Here is a 22717-nt window from a genome sequence, read left to right on the forward strand (position 1 = left end):
AGATTCTCTGCTAGGGTCAGATCAATAAGATACCTTTCTATCCAATAGCACAACTGTTCTATGACATTTATGACAGTAAACAACTACTGGGAAAAGGGGGAAATCAAACCACTGGTTCTGTTTTGTTTATCCACTGAGGCACAACCTCAGCCATGTCAGATAAATTCCCAGTGATGAAATGCTTGTGAGAAAAAGTTAGGCCATATATAAATGGTCAGACAATAATATAAGTGGTGGAACAAAAGTGGTGGTAGGAGGTGGAAATAGCTAGATGAGGTTAAGGCTTGGTGAAGAAGATAAATAAATTCCATAATTTTAAATCAGTAAGGAATAAGAAAAGACTGTAATCATGAAGCCCACTCATTGCAATATGCCTCCATCCAATTCCCATCGTTGTGAACTCTCTCTTCAATTTATTTAGCCTCTCCAGGGAGGTCAGTGACATAAAGAGAAACATTTTTGAACTTTTTCCAAAAGCAATCAAATTATTGTCTATTTATCACTATCTGGAGCTCAAACCTAAACAGCTGTATTTCACAAATGGCAATGCCAGAGCAGGAATCACAGTGGCCTGCAGACTAATTCATTATCCCTGCCCATATTTATTCTAATAAGCCCCAATCCTATACTTTACCAGATAAAGAGGGAAGAGATTAGAGATGGCATTAGAAACAAAATATGGAAGGGATTAGAGATGCAACTAGCGGAACAACTGCACTGTCCATTAGAGCATTTGTACTTAAACAGTGAACCTCAGGGCTCTAAACAGTCATCATGCATTAATGGTTACAAAGTCTGAGGAGGAGACAGATTCTTTCTGTATCACTAATTAAAACCTCCTCATAATAAGTGGTATATAAATAATAATTAGACTGTGTGTCACTGAAGTACTAATGTATTGGCCCAGAATTTACTGGGAATGGATATCTCATGATGTGCCCTGTTAGTCAGACATTTTCCCTCATCTTTAAACTTGGAGATTTTGCCTTGCAGATTGCTGCAAGTGCGATCTGACAATGACACTGCCTGGCCAACATAATATCTGGACCATTTGTCTAATTTCCAATGTACATTAATGAGAAAAGAAAATGCTTGGACGGACATGGTTCTGAAGGGGTCTGAAGGGGTTAATACTGAGAATCGGCAAAAACATTACTCACTATGATGATTAAATTAGATCACTGACAGTGTGGAAACAGGCTCTTCGGCCCAACAAGTCCACACCGACCCTCCGAAGAGCTACCCACCCAGACCCATTACCCGACATTTACCCCTTCACCTAACACTACAGGCAATTTAGCATGGCTAATTCACCTAACCTGACAATTTTTGGACTGTGGGAGGAAACCGGAGCACCCGGAGGAAACCCGCGCAGACACGGGGAGAATGTGCAAACTCCACACAGACAGTTGCCGGGAGCAGGAATTGAACCCGGGTCTCTGGCGCTGGGAGGCAGCAGTGCTAACCACGGTGCCACCGTGCTGCCCCAATTCACATGATGTCATGTGAATTTAGAGTATGCCAGTTTAGGATCTTGAACAAGTGAAAGCTAACACCTGACCTGTAACAATGTCTAGTATATCAATTTAACATATAACTAGCTACTAACATGCAGAAAACTGTATCTTCTTTGTAATCTTTGGCAGGAAGGGGAAGCCTCCACCAGACACTAAGGATTCCCCAAAGGAGGTATCAGATTAGATTAGATTACTTACAGTGTAACTGGCCCTTCGGCCCAACAAGTCCACACCGACCCTCCGAAGAGCAACCCACCCAGACCAATTCCCCTACATTTGCCCCTTCACCTAACACTACGGGCAATTTAGCGTGGCCAATTGACCTAACCTGCACATTTGTGGACTATGGGAGGAAATCGGAGCACCCGGAGGAAACCCACGCAGACACGGGGAGAATGTGCAAACCTGAGGTGGGAATTGAACCTAGGTCTCTGGCGCTGTGAGGCAGCAGTGCTAACCACTGTGCCACTATGCCGCCCCTGACAGGTCATGTAGTGACCTCCGGATGACAGGTCATGTAGTGAAAGCCATCAAGCTACCACTTTGCCTCTGCCTTCTCCTTCAAAGGTGAAATAGCAGCATAGCAATCAAAGTGCCCATTAATAGATAAGGGCAGACATGTTATCTCAACCCTACCCTGTCCACTGTAATATAAGAAAATGACCAGGAACAGAGAACTTAGGTACAGGAGTAGGCTATTTGGCTCTTTGATGGTGCCTACTCCGTCATTTAATATGATCATGGTTGATCTGTGACATGACCACAATCCTTCCTCTTAAGCCTAACTATCCTTTCACAAACCTGCTGCGCTTTTCCAGCAACACATTTTCAGCTCTGATCTCCAGTATCTGCAGTCCTCACTTTCTCCTGTCCTTTCACAAAGCCATGTTGCCTCTGCCTCATCAGATCCTGATCTGTAAATATGCAAGAGGAAAGTAAAAGGTCGCCTGTATTATTTTAATAGTTCTCAGCCTTCAATGCACTCTTAGGAGGCTGTAAAATTTAATCCTCTGCTTCTGACAAGTAATTTAATTATTGACTGAATCCAAAAATTTTACTTGATAAATATGGCTGTTCACTCAAAACTGATAATGAAATCAGCGTCTTGTTTATGAATTCGGAACATTTGAACCTATATTTTCACATTCATTATACAATGAAAATTTGACTCGATGTCCTATGTGTCTTGTGACTGGAGTTTAATTCCAAGGTCTGCCTTCTGCATGAAAGATAAAGAGACTTGCAAGTCTCCAAGACTTCTCTCTGTTCTGTGACATTTAACATTTGTGAGTTAGTATGTAAGATCCAAAGCAAAAATATAAACTGTAAGTTAATAAAAATTGAAACACTGTAAAAAAGAGGGAACATCAAAGGAAAAAGACAAAACCAGTGCTAATTAATAGGAATGGTTCTCTCAGTGTGTGATGCTGGCAGGGAGCTTGTCTCACAAGCTTCCGGCAAACTATCTCTGATTTTTCATTTATTCAGAAAATTGATTCTGAAGTGTCATACTTGAGTTACCATATTTTGATCATGTACAAACCTCTTTGAAGAAAAGTTTGAAAGAAGGTGAAGGGCAAACCATCTCTTGGTCACTTTTAACTTTGGAAAGAAGCTGGTGGTTTACAACTACTTGCAGGTTTACAGAGAAAAATCCCTCATGACCATCCATCCAATTTCCGACCTGCAATCAACTGGAATTGATCCCTCAATGCCCTTGTCTATTGCAATTAGTTCATGCAATTTTAAATGTACAAGCTTGTTACAGTCAGCTCCTTTTTAATAGTATGATTGTGAAGGGCTTATGCCCGAAACGTCGATTCTCCTGTTCCTTGGATGCTGCCTGACCTGCTGCGCTTTTCCAGCAACACATTTTCATCTCTGATCTCCAGCATCTGCAGTCCTCACTTTCTCCTCGATGATTGTACATTCTGTCTTACATATCATCCTGTGCTTATTTGTGGTGCACTTCAACCCAAAAACAATATAGTAAGGAAAGTTTGTACATGTTATGCAATATATAAAAGTGTCAGGAAACTTTGCATTAATTGAAAAGGAAACAATTGTAATTTTCTGGAATAATTAGAAATGCTGATCCATGTGAAAGTAGTAGCAACAGGAAGGAAATTAAGACCAGAGGATTTGTGGCTGGTAGACACAGGGAGAGATTCAGACACAACAAAAAGCTAGAAGCAGAGGAGCTGCAGGTATACAGGTGATCACTGCACAACTGCAGGCTCAAGCGCAGAACAGAAACAGGAACATGCCTTCTTGTAAAGAGGAGAAGTCCATCTTCTCTGGTTCTGGCAGAGTTTCTGTTTCACAGAAAAGGCAACAGGAATTCTCAGGGGGAATGTGGGGACTGGCCAGAAAGGTGTAAAATGCTGAAATCTCTGTGTAAATTGTTCAGAGATGGTAGAGGGTTGGTTGTTTTCCCAGAAGTGGCCAAACTATGAAGCAGTGTCTTATTGGTATGTTGAATAGGAACTCTGGAAAACCATAGTGTCAGTCAGTTCTGACTCAAGGGAGAGAAGTTTGATAAAAATATACTTTACTGATGACAGACAGACCCATGGGTTGAAAGTAAAAAGCTGTTGATGGACAGGAATCCTGATTTACCCATGTTTTGAACATGTGCAGCTACAATTGTCACATTTGTACAGGAAGCTATAAGGTGTTTATGACCCTGCAAAATGTATCTTTGTCAAATAAGGTATTGAAAGTTAAATTATATTTTATTTAAAGTGTCATGTTCATTTTAGTTCATGTACAGTTTGGTATGGTTCTGATTTGTACCAATATATGATACAGAAAATAGGATCTTGTGGCAATTCCTCCATTTGGGGGCTGTTTGTTAAATTTGGTTAATGATCTCCCACAAAGATTATAACAACACTATTGTTTGAATCTTATGGAGGTCTCAGAAACATGAGCCATGGTGAGATGTACAACAGAATCAGGTGACAAATACAGTGAAGCCCATCTTGATCACCTCGCTCCACCTTTTCTGTTTTTCACAAACAGTGTGATGAGATCCTTGCTCAGCTAGGGCAAGATACCAATTGACAGTCATTACTATATATTAAACACCTTGTCAATGGTACAGCTCTCCTTACTATGATCAGATTTGTATGTATTACCAATTTCCTAAAGAAGCTAGGTGTCAGGACAACTCAACACAGAAACTGGAGTGAGCACCTGGTGAATTCAGTGTGCCACTGAAGTCCTTAGTGTCACCCATCAGTCAGGGAGTCACGTCACACTAAATCAAGGGAAACCTCCTATACAACCAAAGGTCATTGCCAAGTTCAGGCATCCAATCAGGACAATTCCAGTCAGGGAACTCTGTAGCTCTGCAGTCCAGGGAGTAGACAGTATTGGTCTATTGGCTCCTAACTGCCAGTCCAGGGGGTAAGACAAATGCAGTCAGGGACACCTGTCAGGGGTCCGGCAGTTTGTAGAAGTGTGAATCCTATGGGGTAGATGAGATGTGAATATTTGTGGATTTACACATGGAGTCAGGCTTTGAGCAGTGAGGGATCCATACATTGGAACTCTTCATCCAGGAGGGCCTATAACACTCAAAGCCATATGTACACTTTGTCCTCCTGGTTGTAGCTAATGGCATCAACTCTGTGCACAAACTTCAATCTATGAAGGTTCTTGTGTGACCATGAGCTGCTGCCAGATAGTGTGTTGAGCACCTATAGAGAGAAACTCAAAAGCATGAAATTTACAGTCAACTAATTTGATACACAAGTGCTGAAAAACAAGACAGTCACATTTACCCATGCCACTAAAGTGCCCTCAATAGCTTTTCTGCTTTGCTTCCCTCCCATTACATCTAATTACACCACATGGTCCATAGCTGGGGTGCAGAGATCCTGCCATGGTGTAGAGTCTGTTGGCCCTGGATCTTTGATGAGGTGACCCCAGCAGACGTGTGTGTGTGGATGGGCCAGACATGCGGTGGCTCTTCTTGCCCAAGTTGACCCATTTCAACTTGAACTTCCAAGTGTTAAAGTGGAGTAGGCAGAAGAGGAAGGGCTCAGTGTTCTGAGTCGAAACTGCACCTCCAGCTGGGTGCCTCTTCTCACTACTTTGTCTCTTTGTGAGGACAGGGCACCTGGACAGACGTCAATGCTCTCCGTCTTCTCATTGTCATGCCTCCGGTCATCATAGAACCATCAACAGTGTAGGAAGAGACCATTTGGCCCATTGAGTTTGCACAGACCTTCCAAAGAGCATCCCAACCAGGCGCAGACCCCACCCAATCGCTGTAACCTTGTATTTACCATGGCTAACCCACATAGCTGCCATGTCCCTGGATGGTCTGGGTAATTCACAGTGGCCATTGCATCTAGCCTGTACATCTTTGGACTGTGGGAAGAAACTCAAACATCCAGTGGAAACCCACGCAAACATTGGGAGAACGAAGGCTGGAATTGAACCTGGATTCCTGGCACTGTGAGGCAGTAGTCCTAAACATTGAGTCATGGGATATAATGGGTCAGGCAATGGACTGTGGCTGTCCATCAGCCTCAGAGGGTGATGGATCTAGTTGTCTTTAGCAACTGCCAACCCGTTTATGGAGGCAGACTGATGGTCACATGACACGTTGTGTTGCTGCAGTCTCTGGGCAATAAGGGCCACGGTGTTTCATACACCTGTCTGCTGTTGCTGCTGCTCCTGTGCATTTGTATGAAGTCCCTGATTATTGATATCACAGTGTCGTCTCCTACCTGACACTGAGCAGGAGCCTGGTCTCTGGCTCACCTCCAACTGCTGCTGTCTGGAACATTTCTTCTCTGGCCAGCTGAGGAGCTGTCGCAGTGACATGCTCACAGCATTGTGTACCCACACTCTCCATCACAACATTTCCACTGAGATGTCGTATTTGGGCTGGTGGGAATGCAGGAGGTTTTTGTCGGGGCCCAGTGTTTTGATGCAGAGACCAAGGGAACACTTGCAGACAAAGAGAGAGAAGGCGTTACTGCCAGCAGTTAAAGGTAGTATATAGTAATTGGAATTAGAACAGAATTAATTGGAGAGTAGCAGTGGAAATGAAGAGTGGTACTTGCTCATTTGGTGGGACTTGGGTATTTTAGCAGCCCTGCGGGAACAGGCCTAGTCTTCTCCAGTAGGCCCACCAATCTTTTTTCATAGGGAGTAAGGAGTCTGATGTTGAACACACCTTCACTGATCCAGGCTGCCTCTGTCCTATTGTATGCTGTCTTCTCCTTCAATCAAAACAAGGGAGGCAATGAGTGAGATGATAGTGGATGGCACTGTCTAGCGTCAGTGCTGGTACATGTCGGAAAAAGTGGTGAAATCTACAAAAGATGCAGCATAAAGACCATATATATGTTTAGAGGTTGAAGGGGAAAATAAGTGATGGAGGAAGTTGCAAGCAATAATGAGAGTGGGGAGTGGCAACAATATTGGTGAAACATGTGAAGGTAGCAGAGATAGACTGCGTATGAGATGGAGCAGTAAGATGTGGCACTTGCCCTGGTGAAGTGGAGAAAGTCATTGACCTTATTGTTAAACTGCTGGCCATGCCTCCATACTTTGAAGATGGCACTAACCCAGGCAGAGACCACAGTCCTCTGGGAAGAGGATGGCTCCACTCTGCACCAGCCTATCAAGCAGGACCTCTAAGTCTCTACTGGTGAATCAGGGTGCCATCTTGCCTTTCTCTGATATCTTGTGGACATGTCTTTCAATGAGCAGGGCAACTTTGGAATGCCATAGCGTGACCTGCTGCATGGTGACATTTTAAGAATGGCACGGGAGCAAGGGATGTGGGTCTCTTGATAGCAATCGCTGAGTGGTGAATTAGAGTGCATGGGAATTGATGAGAGGCATCATAATGATGAGGCAGGCAATGCATGTAGCAAGTTTGATAAGATAGTGTGAGAAAGATAGTGTGAGAAAGCTTGTTAGGCAACAAAGCCTCCAAAAATCCCAAACAATTCAGGTTTAACCAAAAAGCATAAGATTATGCCCAAAGTTTGCTATAAAATTGCCACAAAATGTTACCTATTCTGCCCAAAATAGTCTATCAGTGTTTATGTTCCACTTTGAATCTTCTCCCATCCTAATACATCTAAACCCATCAGCAAATCATTCTCTTCTTTCTTACGCACTTATGCAGCTTCCCATTAGCTACCTCCATGCTACTTGCTTCAATTATTCATTTGATAGAGTTCCACATTCTACCCATTCCCTGAATAGGAAGGTTTTGCGTGAGCACTTTATTTTAATTCAATATACTTTACTAAGATCAGCCAGCTGTTCAATAAACCTGAGATGAAACATGAACTTTCTGAATGCTGCTGTAATATTGGAGGGAACTGAGATAACACAGACTTTCATCTTTGGAATACAAACACTACTTACATCTTAATATAGGCCAAATGCTAATTAAACATAAGAATGAAAGAAATAGGATTAGGCCATTCAGCCCTTACAGGCTGCTACATTATTCAGCAATCTCTGACCTGTTAAAAACCTGAACTCCACTTTCCCCTTTAACCCTGGGCTCTTGTAAATCAAACATGTCCAATTTAATTTTGAATTTATTCAATAACTCGGCCATTACCTTTCTCTCTCTGGGGTAGAGGATTCCAAAGATTAACAACCCTCTGAAAGAGGAAGTTCCTCGTTATTTCCGTTTGTATGGAAGTTTCTTTTTTTCCTAAATGGTGGCTCCCAGATCTCAATTTCTTATAAAACAAAACATCCTCTTAATATTTATCCTGACAAGCCCCTCTTGACTGTTTTAATAAGACTTCTCATCCTTCTAATCCCCAATGAGTAAAGGCTTGACCTGTTCAATCTCAACTGATGAAACAGCTCAGGATCAACCTAGGGAACTTCCTCTGAACTGAATCCAATGCAAATACAATTCGCCTTAAATAAGCAGAGCAAAACTGTATGCATTATCCTGGGTGTCCAATGTCCTGTACAGTTTAATAAAACTTATCTATTTTCATATTCACTCCACCTTGTAATAAATGGCAGCATTTCATTTGCTTTCTGAATTACAATGTTGCCCTTCATAGTGTACATAACTATGTGAGGACACATAGGTTCTTCTACTGAACAGCATTCTATAGTCACTTCAATTTAAATACCATTTTCAAAGTGAATAACCTCACATCATCCTACATTAGACTCCATCTGCCAAATTCTAACCCACTCACTTAATCTTTTGCAGATTCTTTCTGTCCTCTTCATAATTTACTTTCACATCTTTCTTGTATCGTGAACAAATTTGGCCATAGTGCACTCTGTCCCTTCAACCAACTTATTAATAGTCCTGTGTCCGTGCGTAATTGACACTGACAGATGCAATGTGTCGCCTATCCGAATTAAATCTGGCATTGTGTTAGTCGTTCAACCAATTAACTTGATATTGTGTTAAACTATTTCATTGAACTGCATTAGTTGACATAATTTCTCACTGTGCACCGCATGTGTTTAACCATTTGTCTACTTAAAATCCATTCCCAAGCCGACCATTCAGTTCTAAAACAATCAGACCTCAGTGAAGCAAACCAAATGATACTGAGAATCAGATCTAGCCTTGATTGATATGATGCAAGTTTCCCCTGTCGTTTGGCTGGATGGTCCAATAGAAGATCATTTATAACCCTAGAAAGTTTGGGGAGGATTGTAGTATGATTAACCTACCCTCATTCATTCAGACATAGATTGGTACTAACTGCTTGTTTAAAAGATTGTTGCATGTGCTGCATACACCAACAGGAGGTTCAGTCTTTTCAATATCCTGAGTGACTATTCACTTTTTAAAGGCAGCCTATATCTACTAAGGGGCAGCTACAATGTAATTCGAAGAAAGATTTTCTTTCGTAAGTCATTTGGGCTGTGAAGACAGGCTTAAAATGGAACTTGAGGTTTACAGAAAAAGAAACGCAAACACAGCTAGTTACATAATTTTGGCTTTGTCTGCATTGCGTCAGGTTTTTGGGAGGGACTTCCACCATGAAACCTAACAAATTATCTTGCTATATCATACCAAACTGATCTCATTAATTCTGTACCCTAATCTAAGGCATCACCCATGTTTGGTTCTGGCCCAATGAATGGCTATCACAGTCTGTTGCCAAATTTACTCGATGCTCAGTGGATATCCTGGAATCTATGAGCATACCGTGTACTCTGCATCTGGACAAGCATCGTCAGCCCACAGCAGGCCTGCACAGTTCCTGATATTTTCCCCACACATGGTAGACAAGGGGAAATTGGCACATATTCTGAAGCTAGGTACTTCAATGAGGTGCTACTGAGACAGACATGGTCTTGAGGCAAAACCAGCAGAGGAGGCCATGATACCAGACCGTGCCAGCATGGTCCGAGATTGGCGCTTGCTGGAATTCCCTTGACACTCTTCCAGTGCAACATTTCATGGTTTCTTTGGGTCAAGGGCTTTTCCAGACAGCCACTGAATTTACATTCTCGGCCATCTTTTTCACTTTACGCATTTTCTTTTTTTTAAAAAAAAATCACATGATGCACTGAAAAGGTCACTATCTGTAGTGACGAATGCATTTGAATAGAAGATCAGACAGCAGAATGACATTTTCACAAGACTATCCAAAGTGTGGAGAACCCTGACTCAACATTTTGATTTCCATCTTTACTTGTACCCATGCCCTCTTCTTAAGTAGTTGCACCGTGAGCTGTGAATGGATTTGCTGCACTTTCACCAATGAAGCTGAAGGTTCTGGTTTCAAATATCATTCTCGGTCTTAAGAATTGAAATCAAACCTGACACTTTACTACAAGACTGAGAGAAAAGCAGCATTTTTCAGCTGAGATGTTAAAATAAAGTCCTATCTCTCTTTGCGGGTGGATAAAGTAGATTCTATTGCATTGGTATCCTGGTCAAATTTGATTGTTGTTGATTACATACATTGTATTGCATTAAAAGGAGTAATTCTATTAATTGATGTATCACAACAGCACAGTGATGAATATTAATCTGTGATGAGTCAGACCTGAATAAACAATCTCCTGACAGAGTTTCAGGGTCAACACCAGTATACAACATTTTTTTAATTTAAAAAGAGGAGAGACCTAGGGCGACAATAACAGCAAGAGAAGGGAGACGTAGTTAAAAATAAATGGGAAGGAGAGAGAAGGGATATAAAGAGAATAAAAGAGAACAGTAAAATGAGAAATGGAAAAGAAAAAGAGTAGAATGGTGAGTGATTAAAATATAAAGTCGAATGAGAGGCCTGAAAGCAAAATGCAAACATGAGACAGAGCAAAGAAAGATAAGGTGGAGAGGAAGAGAAAGAAACATTGAGTAAAGATAATTGAGCAAAGAGAAAAATATGGAGTACAGATAAACACAAGCAGCATGAAACAGCCACTTTTCCAACATCAGGGGGAAAACATAAAGGAAGGTCGGGATGAAGCATTATTTAATGTGACATGTGCATTGTACGGATGACAATCCCAGCTGTGCTCAGATCACCACATTACAGCATGTGAGTAACAGAAACAGGCAGTGCAGCTAATGATTGTTAAGAGAAAACATTTTATTTTGATTAAAGAAAATGGAGATGATTAATAAGCACAATCTTGGCTCTATTACATTGAGTAACCAATTACTGGGGATTGTTCCAGAACACAATCAGACATGTCAGCCCTAATCAGAGGTTTGAGATTTGAAGTGTAAGAAAGATCTAGTGGCCGGTGATTACTGCAAATGAGAAACATTCACAGATAAACCCAATGATGAGTGACAAAATTACCCAATCATGAGAATTACCCTTGACAGGGTCTCGGTCGTACGTGTAATTATTACAGGCAAATTTTCTTTCCAATATTTTCTCCAGAACACCGGGTTACAGCTTAGGTCAAACTATCAAACATTTTTTTCACATCTGAGACCAAACAAGGACAGTTGTAAACTAATCCAGGGCACCAGAGTTAAGCCCGACCATGCTGATACAAAACACATACACACGTGCACAAGGACAGCACATGTGCCTATACACATCTTAGAATAAGGCATTGAGCATTTAAGGCTGAGGTAAGAAGGAATTTCTTCACTTCTGGACTAGAATTTTGCCTGACATTGAGTGGCGTGGGCAATGACCTCACCGCATTTCGTGACCGTTTCCCATTCTTTTCCCCTTGTCCAGGAAACTAGATGATGCTAATTCACGACAGAGGAGTCCGAGAGGACATCTGGTGTCTCACCTTGCTGTTTGCTCCTCCAATTCTTCAGTTCCTGAAGAAGGGCCTGTGCCCGAAACGTCGAATCTCCTGTTCCCTGGATGCTGCCTGACCTGCTGTGCTGTTCCAGCAATAAAGTTTCAAGTTTGCTCCTCCAGACCTTCATTTGGATGCATCATTGTGGGTGGCACAGTGGTTCAGTGGTTAGCACTGATTCCTCGCAGCGCCAGGGACCTGGGTTCGGTTCCAGCTTCGGGCCATTGTCTGTGTGGAGTCTGCACATTCTCCCCGTGTCTGCGTGGGTTTCCACTCGGTGCTCCGGTTTCCTCCCACAATCCAAAGCTGTGCAGATCAGGTGAATTGGCCATGCTAAATTGCCCATAGTGATAGGTGCATGAGTGGGGGAATGGGTCTGGGTGGGTTACTCTTCGGAGGGTCAGTGTAGACTTGTTGGGCCGAAGGACCTGTTTCCACATTGTAGGGAATCTAATCTAATCATTTCCCAGCATGTTCCATGGAGACTAACTTCCTCCACCCTTTCTGAATGTAAATGGAAATTGCCAAACCACATCATCATAGCTGATTTTGGATCAACTCACACTGAACATTAGCCTTTCAGGACATCACTTTGAAGCTCATGGACACTTACAAGCCACATCTTTCTGCCAGGTCACATTGCACATGGGTATACATGCACTTTTTATGCATCTACACAAGATGCATCTCATCTCTCTTAACTTGTTTTGCTTGTCTGATGCCTGGGTTCAGGATATCTTTCTTGTCTGGGTTGCAGAGGAACTTGGGAGTGGTAGGCCAAGATCCCGTTGTCATGGTCCACGTAGATGCCAATGATATAGGTAGAAAGAGGAAAAAGGTTCTGCTGAGCAACCATGGGTTAAATTAAAAACTTAAACCAAAAAAGAAAAGGTCTCAAGATTACTACCTGAGCCATGAGCAAATTGGCATAAGGTCAACAATATTAAAGACGTAAATTTGTGGCTCAGAGATAGCTGTGGGAGAAATGGGTTCAAATGCATAGAACAGTAGTGCCAGTATTGGGGAAGGAGAGCTGTTCCAATGGGATGGGCTCCACTTGAATCACGTTTAGACCATTGTCCCAGCGAATTGCAAAACGAGGGCCCTGTGTAGGGCTTTAAAGTAAATGGTGAGGTGGGAGGGGGAGTGTGCATGTGGTGGGGGGGGGAGTGAGAGGTGCTGGCGGTGGTGATGTCAGCTGTGTGTAGATTAAGGAAAAGTTAAAAATAGGGGAGAGCTCAGCAGAAGTTATTAAAGTTTGCAGAACAAGTAATAGGACAAAGCGTAAGGAGAGGATCAGGAATCTAACTTCAAGCTCTCCAGATAAAATTCACCGACCAACACCATGGTCTGTTTAGCTCCTCATTCACTGGATACGCAAGTTCTCACTCCTCCAAAAGAAATGAGGACACAGTCACATAGATTAGTTAAGTCACCACAACACCTTCCCTGCTGACTCAGAGGACTGGACAGTGACTGCAGATATGGGGAAGTAATAGCAAGAGAAAATTGGAAATAGTTCATTATGTGGGTAGACCAAACTCAGGGTGGTGGGGAGGGATTTGTTGTACTTGGATTTACTAGCAAGACTATTATTAGTGATGTTCAATTATGACATGTCATGTTGAGCTGGTTCATGAGTGTAAAAGTATCTAGTGAACTGCTCAACCAAGCTTCTGTGCATAATATATAATAATTAAGGAATATTTATCAGTTTGCTCTTGTATGTTGTCCAGCCTTCACACATCAAGACCATTCAGAATCCAGTTGTGATGTATGCACATAGATAACAGCTATTTTAATGTAACTTCATCACTTACAAAATAAAGATTGAATAATCAAGGTCTTAAATATACTTTTTAAAAAAAAGTATCCTTCAAAAATATCTTTGATATACAATGTACATAATATAACCTATGAAGGAAAGACCAATTATGGGTCACTTAATGATTCAAAATTCTCACGATAGTATGCACATCATAAATTTCAGGTTAGTCTGCCCAGAAATTTGGATTAGGATCAGTTTGTTTCAGGAGGGTAGATTGGAGTTGTGCTTCAGGATGTTGTATAAATCCTCACATAGCTGACTCCATAGGATTTGAATAGAGGGCAAAGAGCCAGTATCTGGAATCCTCTAAAAAAGTGACAGAATATTGGCAGGGTTCCAGCTCACTTTAAAGCGAAGTAGTTATTGAAGAAGGGTTAGAAAATTAACATTGCTCTAATTTCTGGGTAACAATTAAACTGAACACTTGATTCATGACTAACCACCTCCCCTCCCCCCACCCAAATTACAGTACTGCACCCAAGGACACCCTGTATCCAACAGTCTCTTTACCAATGGCTTAATCGCCCAATACTATCCCCTCCCTTTTCCACTCTCCTCATTGCTGACTTAGTTTACTGATCCCTTGAGCTTGGAAGTGCCTCCTGACCCCACAACCTGACCCCAATGGACCTGAGATCACTCCACCCAACCTCCCAAAAAAAACCTTAGGAATGACATCACAAGCAATTAGAAAGCATGAAAAAAGAGAAGATTATTTGGTTTCCATAGACCACTTGACTTTGCTAATATGGAGTCTTTCACCTCCGTCTAATCTCCCGAGGGAAAGTTTTCTACATGCAAACACCATCATCTCCAAAAGAGATAAAGCAAACACCAATATGTAAATCTACATTCATATCTCCACCATCCAACCATCCACCTTGGGTGCAATGTCACCTATAATATTCTTAACAACGTTTCTTCAGTCAGGAAATTATGTCCTAGTGTTTCACAGTTCAGAAAGTGCATCATAGAGTTTCAATTGTTTCAACCTTTTACAGCACAAGTCCTATGAATCACCTGGTTTTATCTCTATTAACAGACTTGTATTGAAGTGCTTAATGGGGGAGAATACCTTTCTCTGGAAGAATGAGCTAACTAGGTGAAATGACCTCCCTTATCAGCACGTATCTATGTGATCTTTGTGGTTCAGTTGTCTAAGGAAATTGTAAATCAAAATAAGTGTGTCCATCTTATTGATTGAATAAATGCAGTACAGGTCTGTGCTGATGAATTCTCCAGCAGTGCTGCTTAATCCAACATGTGCATCAATTCTATCATAACAGCTCCACTCTAATTGGAAAGGTCAACACGTCTGCAGATAAAGTAGCTTTCACAAGCTCCAACAGGCAAAAGAAAAACAGCCTACAAAGATGCTCAAAAGAGTGTAAAAGAATGACAAATTGAAAATCACCAGGGGTATGGGAAGAGAAGATTCTAGAATCTCTTAAAGGATCATGGAGTAATTTGTTTGATCTATTTGGGATAGGGATTGGAAATTTATTCTGGAGTGGAATGAACACTGAGAGAGGATTGAACAAATAAATTAGTTCAGAGAAAATACTCTGTGAAATATAACAGCAGTTTTAAATAAAGGAATTAATCATTAATATAGCAGAGAGGTTAGACAAATGCATTAAATGTGCATACACTGACACCTTGCAGCATAATTTCAGGATCTGTGTAAAATTTCCCATCAACAATATGATAGCATTGTTCACTGAAAAGGTGAACCATGCTCCATGTCTTGGTGAAGTAAGATCGGTCCAAAGTATTTAGCAGAATGAGATTCTTTTCAAATGTTTTAAATTAAGAAGCAATTCCACTCATTACTTTAGTAGGCACATGTTTAATGAACTGATAACAAATAATAAAAGTGCTTGGAAGGAAGGAATGACTTTAGGTTTTCACTCTCAGTCCCTTCGTGAGATTCACACTATTTTCTTGCTGAGTGTTGGGGGAGAAGATGTCACTGGACGAACTCTCTTCAGGGTTTGCCAAGGGTGCCATGCCAAATCAAACATTTAGAAGTGACCTTGACAATGTTTAGAATTAAGCCTTCAGGGAAGTCAAGGGAGAGTTAAAGATCTTGCTCAGTCAAACAATGTGCAATGCTATTACTGCAAAGGGCACTTGAGAGCATTTCTCCACAGTGACAAATTCTTTGAACACACTTGTCACTTCCTGATTTTCCCTTTCTAACCACTTTAATCATGAAAGGTCCTATCAGATCTTTAATGCTCCAATTACCTCATACAAAGAAAGACAAGCAAGAGCTGAGTTTTCCCATTCGCGGTTAATGTGTGGTGGTGACTGAGTTTCATGGCGTGTAGTCTGACAACACCTGGGGCAAATTTTCTTGCACTGTCTTATGCACCTCATTAATTATGCAATCAAGATGTTTCTTGGGAAATCTCATGGCAAGAGAGAAACAAGTGCTCACCACTGTTGAGACCTTCCAGTTTTCCATGCCCCTGGGGTCAAATTTAAAGCCCAGCAGCACAGCACACAGAAGAAAGAACAGGTAGCTGCCTGCTCCCAGGCCAGAGATCTGGCATTCATGGAGTGATAGAGATGTACAGCACAGAAACAGACGCTTCGGTCCAACTCGTCCATGCCGACCAGATAGCCTAAATTAGTCCCATTTGCCACCACTTGGCCCATATCCCTCTAAGTCCTTCCAATTCATATATCCATCCAGATGCTTTTTAAATGTTGCATTTGTACCAGCCTCCACCACTTCCTCTGGCAGCTCATTTGCTACCCTCTGCATGAAAAAGCTGCCACTCAAGATACTTTTTAAATCATTCCCCTCACATCCAAAAACCTATGCCTTGTAGTTCTGGACTTCCCCCGCCCCAGGGAAAAGACCTTGTCTATTTACCTTATCCATTACCCTCATGATGTTATAAACCTCTATACAGTTACCCCTCAGCCTCCGACACTCCATGGAAAACAGCCCCACCCTATTCAGTCACTCTTTCGTTCTTGGTGTCAGGATGGCAAAGAGGACCAGTGACCACTGAAGAAAAATGCACCAACAATCCCAAACATGAAGCCTGGATAGAAATAACAATACACTGTGCCTGTGTTAAAAGGAATATCCAGTAATGACACAAAAAATTAGATCAGATTATCTACAACGTGGAAACAGGCCATTTGGCCCAACAAATCCACACCGACCCTCTGAAGAGTAACCCACCCAGAGCCAATTCCCTCTGATGAATGCACCTAACTGTCGACAATTTAGCATGGCCAATTCATCTAACATGCACATCTTTGGATTGTTGGAGGAAACCCACGTAGACACAAGGAGATTGTACAAACTCTATACAGACAGTCACCTGAAGCTGGAATTAAACCCAGACCCCAAGTGCTGAGGTAGCAGTGTAACCACTGAGCCACTGTACCGCCCCCAAAATGATCTCTTTTTTTCTGCAAAGATAGTTGCCAGTATCTTTTCTGAGCTCCTGCATACTCACAGGCCAGCATCACTCTAATACAACCACAACACATAGAGACACAGAGATGTACAGCCCCCAATCAGCTTTTGAAAGTTATTGCCTTATACTGTCAAAACTAGCCTTCCTCCAATTTAGAACTTCAACTTTTAGATCCAGTCTATCCTTTTCCATCACTATTTTAAAATTAATAGAATTATGGTTGCTGGCCCCAAAGTGCCCTTCCACTGAGACCTCAGTCACCTGCCCTGCCTTATTTCCCAATTGTAGGTTTTGCACCTTCTCTAGTAGATACATCCAGGTACTGAATCAGAAAATTTTCTTATACACACTTAACAAATTCCTTTCCATCTAAACCCTTAATGCTATGGCACTCCCAGTCTATGTTTGGAAAGTTAATACTATAACCACCCCATTACTCTTTCAGATAACTGAGATTGCCTTAAAAATGTATTTCTCAATTTCCCACTGACTATTAGGGGATCTATAATACAATCCAATAAAGTGATCATCCCTTTCTTATTTCTCAGTTCCACCCAAATAACTTCTCTGGATATATTCCCAGGAATATCCTCCTTAAGTACTGCAGTAATGCTATTCCTTATCAAAAACACCATTCCCCCTCCTCTCCTGCCTCCCTTTCTATCTTTCCTGTAGCATTTGTATCCTGGAACACTAAGCTGCCAGTCCTGTCCATCCCTGAGCCATGTCTCTGTATTTGCTATGATATCCCAGTCCCACATTCCTAACCATGCCCTGAGTTCATCTGCCTTCCCAGTTCGGACTCTTGCATTGAGGTAAATACAGTTTAATTTATCAGTCCGACCTTGTTCTCTGCTTTGTTCCTGCCTGGCCTGACTGCTTGACTCGCTCCTTTTCCCAACTGCATCAGTCTCAGATTGATCGCTTTCCTCACCATTACCCTGGGTCCCATGCCCCCACCTTACTAATTTAAATCCTTCAGAGCAGCTTTAGCAAATCTCCCTGCCAGTATATTTGTCCCTTTCCAATTCAGGTGTAATCCATCCTTCTTGGACAGGTCACTTCTACCCCAAAAAAGATTCCAGTGATCCAAAAATGTGAACCCTACTCTCATGCACCAGCTCCTCAGCCATGCATTCATCTGCTCTATCTTCCTATTCCTCCTCTCACTAGCTCATAGCACCAGGAGTAATCCAGATATTACCACTCTCAAGGACCTCCTTTTTAAATTCCTGCCTAACTGTCAATAATCTCCCTTCAGAATCTCATCCTTTTCCCTTCCTATGTCATTAGTTCCAATGTGGACAATGACCTCCTGCTGGCCCCTCTTCCCCGTGAGAACATTCTGCACCCTCTCTGAGACATCCTTGATCCTGGCACCAGGGAAGCAACACACCATTCTGATTTTTCACTGCTGGCCACAGAAACATCTGTCTGTACCTCGGACTAGAAAGTCCCCTAATACAATTGATCTCTTGGAATCCGACGTAGCCCTCGTTGCATTAGAGCCAGTCTCAATACCAGAAACTTGGCTGTTTGTGCTACATTCCCCTGAGAATCCATCACTCCCTACATTTTCCAAAATAGCATTCTTGTTTAAAATGTGGTTAACCACAGAAGACTCCTACACTACCTGCCTCCCCCTCCTCCCTTTCCTGGAGTTAACCCATCTAGGTGACTGTAACTGCGAGATTTCTCCCTTCCTCTAACACCCCCTAGTTCTTGTAAGTTCCTCAATGCCTCTAACTGCCACTCCAACTGATGCATGCGATCTGAAAGGATTCACAACCAAAGACAATTCCTGCAGAAATAAACATCAGTAAATTTGAAACTCTCCCTAAACTTCCACATCTGACAGGAAGAGCATATCACTCTACTAAAGGCCATCTTTGCTTTTTCGCAATCTACAGACCCAGAAAATAGCACTATCCTTTTGCTCAAAAAACATTGTTCCAGGTTAACTCAGTACTCCTGGTTTATATTCTTAAAATTTATTCAAGAGACAAATCACAATATAACATGTAAACAAGAAAGAACCCACTCTACTCACTACTGTAGACTTACAGTAAGGTTACACATTAAAACCTATGCACCTATCTGTTCCTGTGCTGTGAGCTCTCCCACACAGATTCCTCCAAGGTCAGCTGTGAATTTCGCTGTTTGTTAATTTTTCTTAGATACATTCCAATGTCCAGAGTTACCTGAAATCAAACAGTAAAGGCAGTAACTGTGCAGATTCACTGCTGTGTCAGTTAACGGTGTAGGTTTCTTTCTCTCTCTCCCTCACTGACCATGTCATCACTGCCTTTTGTCTGTCTTCCTCTTTTTAAAAGTGTTGTTGTTTTGATCTTTTGTCCCCAAAGTTCCAAAACAATTCAACAGCTTATATTAAAATAAATTGCTGCTCCTGGAATTCAAGGAAATCACCTCCAACACCTAAAATACCTCAAAAAAGGAGTAGCTCTTAAAGCCACATTTTTTTCCAGTCCTCCATCCTGATATCTCACCAATGCTGATTGTGCACAACCGTTAGTATTGTATACATCATGTTTCATGTTGACTTACAGATTCTCATCCTCCCAAAGTATTGAACTTCCTGCTGTCTGCACTTGTTATTCTCTCACCAGTCAAGATTAGAATGGTGCTGTCACAGCAGGTCAGGCAGCATCGAGGAGCAGGAAAATCGACGTTCTGGGCAGGAGCCCCATCATTCCAGATTTTGCCAGACAGTCACTGAAATTAAATTCACATTTTTTTCTGTAGTAGTCCTACTTTTAGAAGCAGCACATTTTAGAATTAAAAATAAAAACTGAAGTTCTGATCCATTGTCACAATACGATAAACTCTGCAATAAACACTGTACATTTCAGTGAGGGCAATATATGTCTCATATCATAACTTGATGAGGAACGCACAATGACTTCTCTTCTTGCATCTTTGGTCATTGAGTTTACCTCAAACGTATGAATAATGAGCAAAAATAGGTCACTCGGCCCCTCCAGCTTGTTCTACTATTCAATAAGACTATGATTGATCTGACCTCAAGTTCACATTCTTGCCTATCCCTGATAATTATTCATCCCTTTGCTTAACAAGAATCTATCCATCTCTCCCTTGAAAACATTTACTGTCGCATATTGTGATTCTATATCAAACTCTCCTTCTTTCTATAATCTATTCACCTTCAGCTGGTGATTAATTCCAGTCGTCAATTATTACTTTGTCGCAATTGTTGTTACTACTTCGTCCATGATTAATTCTGCCCTTTTCCATTGCACCCACCACTTTGATATTTGTTTTGTCCTTCCTTTGATTATCTCCCGGCAGCATTTAAAATAGTTGAATTGCATTTCGGAAAGATCTAGTTACAGGCATTTGAGGTATATATTAATTAATTTGTGTTTCTTGTTGAGTGTTTTAATATGTGCAATGACACTTTATACTAAGGAATGATTTATACCTATTTTCATCAACTGGTAAAATTCTACATAATGTTGTCATACAACTAAAAACATGTACATTTCCATTTTATTACAGATTTGTTAATTCGAAGTATAAGAACATAAGAGCTTCTGTCCTCTAGTCAGTGACAACCTTTCATGGACAATTGATGTTGACTGACCAATATTCAACTTCAGTTTGAGAAATATGCATTATGATGCCTGCCTATTGCATTAATTTGCACACTGAAGATACTGACTACTGGCACTGTGCGAATACCTCACCCAGTTGACAATTCAAACAAATCTAACCTATAAGAGTCATGAGTTTGCCAATCATGGAGCATGTTACGGCTGAGTTTAATGCTGTTTACATAATCTGTCTTTCTGCTAGGAGTCCACAGAAGAGTCCAATCTGAAATGTCAGCCTTCTGTTATAGTTCACGTATGCTGCAACCCTCAGCACCCATGTACCTTCAGCTGAGATCAGTTTGAACAGGACAACCTGCATTTACATGGTATTTATTTTCCCAGTATCACCAATTCACTGTTCAATGTAAACACTTTTTTTTCCATTCACTTCAACAAAATATTGACAATTTTAAAGTTCAGCAAGTCTCTTCAGACTCAAAATGTCTTTATTTGATTAACTGTGGTGAAAGATTTAATTCTTAATACTCTTTCAAAAGACATGTTATTTTGGAAACAAGGCACTGATTTACCAGAGAGGTTTCAGAGAAGAATGAAGGAGGTTACAGATTGAAAGGGCTTTTATTGAAGAAACTTGGGACTGACTTGGGCTGAGATGCACAAATTTCTGTGAGAGCTCAATGCTGAGTCTGTCCAGTTTATTTACCACAAGGCAGCCTCATCCATGTGGAAATTGAGAAGCAATCTGGCAAGAAGGCACAGTCACTGCCATTTCTCCTCATTAATGATGTCGTACAAAATGTTCACATCAGCAGAAACATTGACCGCACATTAATGCAGCATGGCACGGCTGCAGCAAAACATAGAATGTCAGAATTCTCTGCAGGGACAGCAGAAGTGTTCCGGCACTCGGACAAAATAGAACAAAATTATCACAACAACCTATTCCATCCAGGAGGTGGATGTTAATGAACAATAAGATAATTTAGATTAGATTCCCTACAGTGTGGAAATAGGCCATTCAGTCCAATGAGTCCACGCCAACCCTCCGAAAAGTAACCCATCCAGACCCATTCCCCCTATTTACCCCTGACTAATGTACCTTAACACTTTGGGCAATTTAGCGTGGCCAATTCATCTGATCTGCACATCTTTGGATTGTGGGAGGAAACCAGAGCACCTGGAGGAAACCCACGCAGACACAGGGAGAATGTGCAAACTCCACACGGACAGTTGCGCGAGGCTGGAATCAAACCCTGGTCCTGTGAGGCAGCAGTGCTAACCTCTGAGTCACCATGCTGCCCACAAACGTGTTTATTTTTATGAGCATTGTTGTAAAACTTTCAGATAACTTCTGGTACGCAGATAATTTTAGTCAGGGAAATAAGACTCAATTAGGTGATGTGCTGGAAGACTGGAGATTGGCTAACATGGTGCCACTGTTTAAGAAGGATGGTAAGGACAAGCCAGGGAACTATGGACCGTGAGCCTGACGTCGGTGATGGGCAAGTTGTTGGAGGGAATCCTGAGGGACAGGATGTACATGTATTTGGAAAGGCAAGGACTGATTTGAGATAGTCAACTTGGCTTTGTGCGTGGGAAATCATGTCTCACAAACTTGAATTGAGTATTTTGAAGAAGTAACAAAAAGGATTGATGAGGGCAGAGCGGTAGATGTGATCTATATGGATTTCAGTAAGGCATTCGACAAGGTTCCCCATGGGAAACTGGTTAGCAAGGTTAGATCCCATGGAATACGGGGAGAACTTGCCATTTGGATACAGAACTGGCTCAAAGGTAGAAGACAGAGGGTGGTGGTGGAGGGTTGTTTTTAAGACTGGAGGCCTGTGACCAGCGGAGTGCCACAAGGATCGGTGCTGGGTCCACTACTTTTTGTCCTTTACATAAGCAGTGTGTACTTAGTAAGTCTGCAGATGACACCAAAATTGGAGGTTTTGTGGACAGATTACAACGGGATCTTGATCAGATGGGCCAAAGGGCTGAGAAGTGGCAGATGGAGTTTAATTTAGATTAATCCGAGGTGCTGCATTTTGGGGAAGCAAATCTTAGCAGGATTTATACACTTAA

Source organism: Chiloscyllium plagiosum, chromosome 28 (assembly GCF_004010195.1).
Source record: "Chiloscyllium plagiosum isolate BGI_BamShark_2017 chromosome 28, ASM401019v2, whole genome shotgun sequence".
NCBI lineage: Eukaryota > Metazoa > Chordata > Chondrichthyes > Orectolobiformes > Hemiscylliidae > Chiloscyllium > Chiloscyllium plagiosum.